The 9,565-nt window shown below is 46.6% G+C and overlaps 1 pseudogene; it reads right to left on the reverse strand.

Moving 5' to 3' along the window:
• Positions 1-6,657: 6,657 nt before the first annotated feature.
• LOC138080820 (zinc finger and BTB domain-containing protein 21-like) lies at positions 6,658-8,759 on the reverse strand (annotated as a pseudogene).
• Positions 8,760-9,565: the final 806 nt, after the last annotated feature.

Below are 9,565 nucleotides of genomic sequence, written 5' to 3' on the forward strand. Positions count from 1 at the left end.
CTGCAATAGTTTTTAGAAAACAGATCGTGGGTGGTGGTAATTCTAGCAGGTTCCTTGGCTTAGTGGCATCTTTTTCTCTGGGAGTGGAGTACATTGTTATAAGAGAAAGGGGGACCAGTGAGCACCCCAACCTCCCTAATTACACTGTTGAAAGAGTTAACCTTGACAGAGCATTTCCCAGGACCCTCCACTAGGCTGTGTCCTTGACCTTCCAGATATTGTTATATTCTTGCAAAACCCCTCCAGGGACATATTTTCCAGCCTCTCTTTCACAGAGGAGGAAACTGAGATTTGCAGGATTTAAATTAAAAAGTAGTTTAAAATCACAAAGCTAGCAAATGGTGGAGTCAATATTCCCACCCAACCTATCAGACTTAAGAATCTACTGTCTCCTACAGTGTTTACTGGATCCAAATTTTATAATTTAATATCTTTTTAAATAAATAAATTACAATAATATTATGCATTGATTTTAGAAAATCAGGAAAAATTCTGAAAACGGTAAATCAGTCACCTGTCCTCTTAACAAGAATGTGGTTCCCGCTGATAAAAGTATCACAGTATATTAGCACAGAAATTTACAGCTTTCTCCTTATTATTTCAGACGCTAAACATTTGATCCTTATACAAAGTGTGGCTTTCTTGCACTAGTTCAGACGTGGCTCAGGAAATTTGCTCAGCCCTAAGTTTTGTGTGCTTCTCTTCTGGGCTGTCACATGACAGGTTCCTTTACTTTTTTCATCTCTCTGTTTAAACATCCATCTTGTTAGAGGCCTTTCCAGGTTGTAACATAAGCTCTGTGAGATCAGGGGCTTTGGTTTCTACCATATTGCTATGGTGGAACCTGGTATAGTTTCTGGCACATAGTAGGTACTCAGTTATATTTGCTGAATAGGAGCAATATTGGGTAAAAAAATATATATGTTTGCCATTCCAGAAGGAAAGGAATGTAAAATGTTTCAGGTGAGAAGGCTTACTTACGGCTAGTAAATAGCAGAATAGGGCTTGGTGCCAATGCTCCTAATTCTTAACCACACGCTTTCTCCCACTTAGCTCGGCTCTGCCTCTAATGTAATTGGCTCTGAGCACAGGGCCAGCACGGCTGTGCATAAAGGCACATCAGTGTAGCACACCCAGTAAATGGATCTGAGTTCTGGTACTTAAGGGGAAAAATGCAGCGTTGAAAGAATGGCCTCTTATTTATCTTTCTGTGGGCTCCATTTTTGGAAATGCTAACAGGAAGACATAAATTACTCCAATGCAACTACAGGAAGCATAAACCTTTACTTTGTTCCAAAGAGTGGCATATGTTCCACTTAACCTCTAGAATCCCAGGTTGAGGTCTCAGATCAGTCCCACCCTGGTGCCCTCGGGTGAGTCACAACCTCTCCAGAACTCAGGTGTGTGTGTCTGTGATACTTTTGAACTGGATCAGATGATCTTTAAACTCCGTTGTGCTTTAACATTTTCAGTTGTGAACGCCCTGGGTGCCCTCCTCACCACTACGAAAACAGACATATCTCTGGGGCTGGAGAGGAAACACACTGGGTACATTAGTGTGAGATGAGTAATGAATCCAGGATCCCAACTTGGCTCTCAGATAGGTGGGAGAGAAAGCAACCCTGTTGCTAAGTTAAAAGATAATCCATTCTCAAGAACAAAATCTGTTACCTTACCCTCATACACGCAAGGCCAGGCGCGAAGAGCATGGAAACAAAAATAAATGCGTGGAAAAGTTCTTTTGCTGCTGCTCCTAGCAGTTTTCTGATGTCTTTCTCTCACTTTGCGCTGACTGTCAAATGGTCTATCAAGAGGTTAGTTTGTAATTAAACTCAGCTCTAATTGCTGGAACAAGTAACTAATTGTGTTCTTAAATCCTTTTATTTTATACCCTAGAAACCAGTGTGTTCTTGCCTCTAAATGCTAGTGGTTTGAGAGAATCACATAAGTACAGCTTTCAGCAGAAATTTGGTTCATTTGAAGCTTTTACCCAGAGCATCAATCAAGAAAACTAAAAGGAAAAAAAAAAAAACATGAAACCAATTGGTGAAGGGAATAATCCTCCCTCCACAACAATAACAAAAATAAATTTGTAGAAATGTTCTGCCTTCTCTCTTTCTGAATTATAGATAGCACCATGTTTAATGATTGGTTTATATACTAAGACCCATATTCAGGAATCTGTCTATTTTTAAATAGGCTCTCTATCTTTAAAGGGTCAGCTGGGTGCTTTTGAGGTATGGAAAATCTTTTGAAGCCATTCAGATCCATTTAGTGAGTCATCATTTTGGAAACAAAAAAGAGTGTGAGTAATGCAAATGTCAGTTTAATGTGAATTTGAGTTATGTAGAGCAAACAAAACAGTTGAGTCTGAAAGATTTTTGGAAGAACAAGAAAGCAAAGACATTAACTCAGACATAGTACCTGTTTGTCCCTGTTAGGTAATGTCGGTGGAGGCCAGTGGCTCTAAAAGTTTAAAATATCTTTCTATATTTGGACAATGTGGTGAGTGTTTGGGGCTGTGTGTCAGCCTCCAACTCCCCTTTTTCCCTCCCTATGAATTCCGTCAGTTTTGGGTGCCAGAGACCCCACTCCCAGGCTTCCCAGGTGGTGGCACAGTGGTAAAGACCCTGCCTGCAAATGGAGGAGATACAAGAGATGTGGATTTGATCCCTGAGTCAGGAAGATCCCCTACAGAAGGAATAGCAATCCACTCCAGCATTCTTGCTTGGAAAATTCCATGGACAGAGGAGCCTGCCTGGCAGGCTGCAGTCCATGGGGCCACAAAGAGTCGGACATGAGCAACCACAGGCACGACCCCACCCCCAGTGTCCACAGCTTTAGTTTATCAGTGTAACCTTGCCCATCCCAAGCTCCTGGCCGTACTAGTGCGGTCAGTGGACCAGGGATATGCCCGTGACTTGCACAATTTGGGTCCATGAGGACAAGTGAGAATTGGGTCAATATCTTCCTTTGTGTCAACAGAGAACTGCCTTCTTTCTCTTCTGCTGTTTTTAGGTGTGGACCATGAAACCCCAAGGAGAAAATACCCATCTCATCTGTTGCCATCCAGAATCATTTGAATTTTTTTTTCTAATTTTTGGAGACTTACTTTGCTTATAGTCGAAAATGCTGAGTGATGGAGTCTGAGATGAACAGGAGTCATCTGACTTGTTCTAGAGAACTTGGACCTAGGATGAAGCTGACACCTCAGTGAGACAGAAAGAAAGAGAGAGAGACTATAGACCCTGGTGACTTCATCAAGTTGTTGGATCAAACCTTGCCTAAAATTATATGTGCAGCCTTTTCTTAAGCTGGGTGAGTCAATAAATTCTATTGTTTCCAAAAACATTTGTTGAGCATTTAGTATACGGGAGCCAATGGTCTAAAACCAGCAATAACATCAAAGAGGTTCCTATAGTCCAGTGTAAGAAGAAAAGGATCAAAACTAGCAACGAAGCAAACAGAGAGGTAGAATGATAAAGCTAAAATAGAGCATATTCATTTCCCAGGGCTACCATAATCAAGAACCACCAGCCAGAGGTCTTAAACCACAGATATTTTTGCCTCACTCTTCTGGGCATTAGAAGTCCTAGGTCTACATGTTGGCAGACCGGGCCCTTCTAAGGGCTGCGGAACAGAATCTGCCCCAGGCCTCCCTCCCACCTCCTGGCGATGTGCTGGCATCTTGGCATTGCTTGGCTGCCGATACATTACCGCGGTTTCTGCCTGCATCCTTGCATGGTGTTTTCTCCTATATCTTCACAGTGCCTTCTCCCTGTGTATATATGCCTCTGTGTCCAAAGTCACCCTTTTCATAAAGACACCAACCATGCTGGGTTAGGGCACACTCTTGTGCTACTCTTACAGCCATCTTAACTAACTATATCTGCAAAAAAAAAACTCTATTTCCAAATCAAATCACATTCTGAGGCAATGGGGTTTAGACTTTAACAAATTATCACTCTGGGGTGGGAGGGAGGGGATGCAATTCAACTCGTAACACAGAATAATGTGATGAGGAGACACTCTAATCTTACAGCACGTGTGTACTCAATCGTGTCTCACTCTTTGTGACCCTATGGACTATACCCCACCAGGCTCCTCTGTCCATGGAATCTTCCAGGCACGAATACTGGAGTGGGTTGCCATTTCCTTCCCCAGGTGATCTTCCTGACCCAGGGATCAAACCTGTCTCCTGCTTGACAATGGATTCTTTACCACTGAGCCACTTTGTATGTGTGATCACGCATTTCTGGGGAGATGCCATTTACTCTGAGAATTAAAAGGTAAGATGTAACTGAATGACTAGGTCTGATTATCTGAGGAGGAAAAAATTATTTGGGGCAGATGGAAAATCGAGTGGATAGTTTTTAATTACCAAGCTACCAAAAAAAAAAAAAAAAAAACACCAGACCAAAGGGCAATGATTTAAAAAAAAAAAAAGACCTTTATTGATTATGTCCATTTGAGTTATATTTTCTATAATTTGAAAGTTAAGGAGTTAGGTAGGGTCTGTCTGAATAAGTCCTATTAGGAATTTACTAACTATAATTTACTTATAAAAGCCCTGGTCCTTGTTTTCTTTATTGCACAATGAGATGACTTTCTACTTCTTGCTTTGATACTTGTCAGATATTGTGGTCTTTGGTTTTATTTCATGTCAGTGTTGCTAGTTGTATATTTTTCTGAAGTTGGGGATCATTGTAGTGCTATTTTTCTCTCTGGTGACAACCATAAGCTTGTCAAATATGAGGGCCTCAACACAAACTGAATAAATGAAAGGAATTTCAGTCTAGTTTAGGAGCAGCAGTGTGCCAGTATAAGTCAATCAAGAGGCTAATCTGCCCCCCACCCCCCAAAAGACCCTGATTTTTAGCAGGTGCCGATTTCCAGGGTGTAAATATTCCCACCATTACTGATTTCAAGCTACTAAATGGCATCACGAGCTGAGGAATGCACACAATTGCCTTTCACCAGCCAGCACCAGCTCACCATGATGGCGAGATCTATTTCAGGAATCTATTTTGGGAAATGGGTCACACTTTGTTATCAGACTAACTTAGGTTGTAGACTTGTTGCTAGCACTGAAAGCTGTGCAATCTTCAAAAATTCACCTCAGTTCAGTCACTCAGTCACATCCAACTCTTTGCAACCGGCAAGGACTGCAGCACGCCAGGCCTCCCTGTCCATTGTCAACTCCCAGAGTTTACTCAAACTCATGCCCATTGAGTCGGTGATGCAATCCAACCATCTCATCCTCTGTTGTCCCCTTCTCCTCCTTCCTTCAATCTTTCCCAGCATCAGGGTCTTTTCAAAGGAATCAGTTCTTCGCATCAGGTGGCCAAAGTATTGGAGTTTCAGCTTTAGCATCAGTCCTTCCAATGAATATTCAGGACTGATTTCCTTTAGGATGGACTGGTTGGATCTCCTTGTAGTCCAAGGGACTCTCAAGAGTCTTCTCCAACACCACAGTTCAAAAGCATCACTTCTTTGGCACTCAGCTTTCTTTATAGTCCAACTCTCACATCCATACATGATTTACTGGAAAAACCATAGCTTTGACTAGACAGATCTTTGTTGGCAAAGTAATGTCTCAGAACTGAACTTCAGTCTTAGTTGAGTGTTAATATCCTCATCTATAGGGATTCTCTGGTGACTCAGATGGAAAAGAATCTTCCTGCAATGCAGGAGACCAGGGTTTGATAACTGGGTCAGGAAGGTCCCCTGGAGAAGGGAATGGCTACACGTTCCAGTGTTCTTGCCTGGAGAATTCCATGGACAGAGGAGTCTGGCAGACTACATTCCACTGGGTCACAAAGAGTCAGACCCAACTGAGGGACTAACGCACACACATACACATCTATAAAATCAGAGTAATACTTGCTACGGAGGATTTTTGTGAAAAGTAAAGTGAATTATCACTGATAAGGCAACCAACAGGGTAGAGAGTAACAAAAACTAATAACATGTTAGCTTTGTCTCAATTTTGTTGTTGATAGGAAAGGTTTCTTATCTCTTGAATTTTGTTGCAAAAATGAAAATGAATCTAAATGCTGTGATAGAACATGGAACTTGTCCGAGGGGGAACCGACACTTTCTACTGACTTTGACTCTAAGATCATTGCAAAAGGCAGGTGTTTGAATGGACATCAGTGACTGGAAGTTGGCCTTGAGTTCATGAGGCTTAATCTGTAGTTATTTTCTGGCCACAGAGAGTATATGATGTCAGCATTTGAATTAAAAAAAAAAAAAAAATGGAGATTCCAAACCAAGAAGTGACTTCAATGATTGAACTATGAGACAAAAGGTAGGAAAATCTTTGAGGACTCAGAGCCCTATCACTCTCCTCAAAAATGGCTTCATTTACATTTATATTAAATTTTCTCTCCAATAGGAGAATAAATAGTGAGCTTTCTTCTGTGAAGAAGGTTGTAAACTCATGTTTGAAGTGTTGGACAAATTAAAAGGAATAAGTGAAACAGACTCTGTGTATCTGAGAGACAAAAAGAGAAAGAGACAAAGACAGAGAGAGAGGAAGAAGCATGTGGCTAATTAATTTGAAGATTGTATCCCAAGGCATTCAAATTTTATTTATTTTTTTTTCAAGCATAATAATTTGCAACCTTTATTATTCTTTTAAAAATATGTTGTTTCTTATGACACAGCCCACGATTCGGGCTGAAGCCTGGAGACCAGCGCTCGTCTCCGGGGGCTGAGAAGTCTTTCAATTTGGGGGCTGCTAGTGCTCCAGAGGCTGAAGGCCGTCTTAAATGTCCTGTGGCAGAGCTTACAGGGGAAGCGTCTTTCAAAAGTGACGGCGGAGAGAGGGTGGTGGGCGCGTGGTAGAACAGCGTGTCTGGCTCTCAGGGCGCGACCAGCTTGTCGGCGGTGGGAGTGCGGGTTTCGGGCAGGCCTGTGGGACTGTTGGGCTCCAGGGGCTGGATCTTGGGAAGCGGTGGGGGCAGTGAGGGTGGCGACGGGGAGCCGGCAGGGCCCGGGCCAGCCTCGGGGTCCCGGTGCACAGGGTCCTCGGAGGCCTGGGCCATGTGGGACTGGAAGTGGCTCCAGAGCCGGAAGTTGGTGCGGAAAGCCTTGTTGCAGATGTGGCAGGTGAGGGGCTTCACGGAGCACAGCACCTCCTGGTGCCGCTCCAGCTGCTTAGGTGCCGGGAAGGTCTTGCCGCACTTCTGCTCCTCGGCCTCCTCCGCTGGCTCCTCTTTGACCTGGATCTTCAGCGGCTTGGAGAGGCTGAGGTCCTCGGGGAGGCAGGTGGAGTCTTCAGAGTCAAAGTTCACAGGATCAGGGCTGCGGCCGGCCCCCGCCGGGTCGTCTCTGGACAGGCTCGGGCGGGACAGGGGGCCGGGCAGGGCCGGTGGCCTCGCCGTTGAGGTCAGGCCGGGGTGGCCACGCGCTCCCTGGGCCGCGCGGCCCTGGCAGCCCCAAGGGCCTTCTCCCCCGGGGGCCTCTTCACGTGCTGCTTGAGCTGGGAGAGGAAGCGGTAGGCCTTCCCGCAGGCCGTGCACACATACGCGCCTTTGGCGCGGGAGCGCAGGCCCCGCTTGAGGACCTGCGCTGGGGAGCCGCCAGGGCCGTGGAAGCCGGGCGGGCCGCGCCGCCGCTTCAGGATCAGCGCCTTCTTGATCTCCAGCTCTCGCACAATACCAAGGAGCTTCCTCTGGAACTTCTCGTCCAGGACAGCGTGGGAGCTGGCGGCCGGAGCTGGATTTTTCGCCACACCGTGCTGCGTGCGTCTGGCAGTACGTCCACACTTTGAAGTTGGTGTGAAAGCGCTTGTGGCAGATGTCGCAGGCGAACGGCTTCTCGGGGTTGTGGTGCATGAGCACGGGCCGGTGCAGGCCCGCTGTGGATCCAAAGACTTTAAGGCAATGTTTGCATTTAAACTTTTTGTTTGGTCTCGTGCCCTCCAACTCACCAAATTCATCTGTGTTCAAGTCAGAGCCTGGGAAGTCGGCCTGGAGAGCAGATGGGCTCGAGCCCTCCTCGCAGGGGTCTCCCGAGCCCGTGGAGCCTGGGCTCTCAGCTTTGGGCTGCTTGGCCGGCAGCCTCCTGTCGGTCTGGAACCGCCTCTTGGCCGGGAGTCTGCTGGGATCTTTCCGGTCATCTTCTGTCTGTAGGGCCAGGTCTCTCGTGGCGGCCGCGGGATCCCCCACGGTGACGCGAATGATGTCGCATGGCTCCGGGGGGCAGCGTGGCTCGGCCTTGACCGGTACCTCCGGCCCCGGGGGCGCCCCCGGCCGCTCAGCCGGCTAAGAGGCGCTGAAGGACCTGAGGCGGTGAGGCTGCGGGGCAGGGGCACGGGCGTCAGGGGCCGCCGTCTCGCCCCGGTCCTTGGAGGGCGGCCTCTGAGAAGAGAAGGCGCGGAGCACGCTGCCCGCCACATCGCCCGAGCCCGTGCCTGGGGGAGGCTGCAGCTCGGCCGTGGGCGTGTACACGGGGACTTGGCTGTCCATGGACAGCTACCGGCGCAGGAGGCTCTTGACAAGCAGACCGCTGCGGTCCACACCCTGGGCCCCGTGCGCCGGCGCCCCGGCTGGGATGATCAGCCCCAGCCTAGAGTAATACAGCAGCTTTCGGTCCTCGCCCGGCCCGCTGCCCCGGCCCGCCTCCTTCAGCGGGAAGGGCGTCTTGGGCGAGCCCCGCAGGGACAGGACGGGCGGCCCCGGACTCCGCAGCGCCAGCTCCACGGCCACGCCTTTGGGAAGCAGGGCGCTGGCGCCTGATGTATTCCAAACCATGGGTCTCAGTTTGAGACCTGATGTTATCTGTAGAAGCCTTTCACTCCTGCTTCTAGAATCCATGTCAGCTCAAATGGAGAGAAACACAATCAACTTAACTTGTTTTTTCCACTAGATTGGCTTATTTGTATCTGATTTTTATTTTTAGTGTTTCTCTTTTGTCTATAATGAATATAAGATAATTGCAAATAATCTAAACAGAATAGAAAAGCATATGGCATAAAGCAAAGTGCCATCAGGGTCTCCCACTCAAAAGACGACATCTGAACAGTCTGCTGAATGACCTTCTGTGTCCGTGCACACACGTGCACACACGTGTTACATGCACATGTGCACACACAAGGCTCTGTGTGGCCTTGCAAACTGAGCTCATGCGATACATGCTCCTATTTAATGGAAAACATACAAAGAATGTTCAGTTGCTTTTGCCTTAGAATCCTGCTTCTACAATTTAGCAAATTTTGGCTCAAAGCATGGCATAAAGTAATTGTAGTCCAGGTATCAAAGTCTCACATCTAGTCAGTTTCTACCTTGAAATAAAGTGTTTCTTCTTTAGCCTCATTTCTAACAGTTAGGGGAGAAAGGGGCAAGCCTGTTTTAGAAATCAGGCAGTACTATTATTAGAAATTTATCAACCTTTACTTATCTCTGGATGTCTTTCTCCTCTCTCCTCACTGTGTTTTATCTTCTCTCCGTTGATCTTTTTTCGCAGATGACCTTTCATCTTATTTCTCATCTGCTGGTCCCATCAACCCTAACTTTGTATCTGCTAAAACTCAGGTAATTGCTTTTAGATGGGTATAATT

The sequence above is a fragment of the Capricornis sumatraensis genome, chromosome 6 (assembly GCF_032405125.1).
Source record: "Capricornis sumatraensis isolate serow.1 chromosome 6, serow.2, whole genome shotgun sequence".
NCBI classification, from domain to species: domain Eukaryota; kingdom Metazoa; phylum Chordata; class Mammalia; order Artiodactyla; family Bovidae; genus Capricornis; species Capricornis sumatraensis.